A 1,204-nucleotide genomic window follows, 5' to 3' on the forward strand; every position below is an offset into this window, starting at 1 on the left:
CAGTTGAAATGCCTACTATGGTGGAAACAAGCTGTTATCGACTCTAAGCAGAGAACAGAGTTCAAAAGGCATTATCAGCTCATATCTCTTTTGATGGCTGGGATGGTCTAAATCACTGAGTATCGATGTTTCTGGAGTAGGCAGCGATTCAAAGCCTGCTGGGGATGAAGCAGTTATCAATTATAATTCCCCTTGGGTGTAAGTTTATCAAGGTGTAGTGAGTTGGACAATATTCATGATATATATATATATATATATATATATATATATATATATATATATATATATATATATATATATATATATATATAAATTATATATATATATATATTATATATTAGATTGGCTCCTTCCAATCTACTTAGGGAAACGTGTGTGAGAGGCATTTTGCTTAGCGTCTTGAATTTTCTTTCTCAGGGACATTTGCACAAATTAATATATAAGTTTCTGTTTCTTGAAGAAAAGTGTCTTGATAGGGTTTTTACTTTATTTTCCCCTTTATTAAACATAACTGTTCACCTGGGTTAATTTGCTGCCTTTGGGAAATCAACTGGCACGAGACTTAATGGTGCTAAGTCCACGCTGGACTTTGGGAAAACTTATTATGAGGGAGCTAAAAGTCTAAGTTCAGACTACTGTGACATGGACATCACTATTACACTGTATACACTGACTGCTCTAATTGAGATTCTCTGTCTCTTGAGTCTCACTCTTCACTGCTTTTTCTTCTTCTCATCTTCCATATATTGGTGTTTGTTTCTGGTGTCAGCCGTGACATCATGATTCGAGGTATGTATGATAAGGTCTTATTCACCACCCTCTCATCATCTTCATTTTCATTTCCCATAGCTTATTTCACTAGTTTTCATCATTCATGGTCTCTTTATTCATCATTCACTTCTGACACTTTCAACAGTTAGGTGTTTTTTACTCATATCCATACAGAGGCACCAACATCTGCTTTTCTAACCCCTTGACCTCTCCTAATGGCTTCACTAGTGAGAGATTATCACCTCTGCCCTATGCTCTAAAATGCTGACTTTATTGTTGATGACCAGTAACAGAAATGCCTTTGTTTTTGTCCATTAGCTCAATGGTCTCTCTCTCTCTCTCTCTGAATTATCCACTATAAGTTCACATGTTTTTATGCCTTTTTTCATGCATAGTTCTATGAAAAGTCTGATGCATACTCTATTACAGCTTT

This window comes from Macrobrachium rosenbergii, chromosome 37, assembly GCF_040412425.1.
Source record: "Macrobrachium rosenbergii isolate ZJJX-2024 chromosome 37, ASM4041242v1, whole genome shotgun sequence".
Lineage (NCBI taxonomy): Eukaryota > Metazoa > Arthropoda > Malacostraca > Decapoda > Palaemonidae > Macrobrachium > Macrobrachium rosenbergii.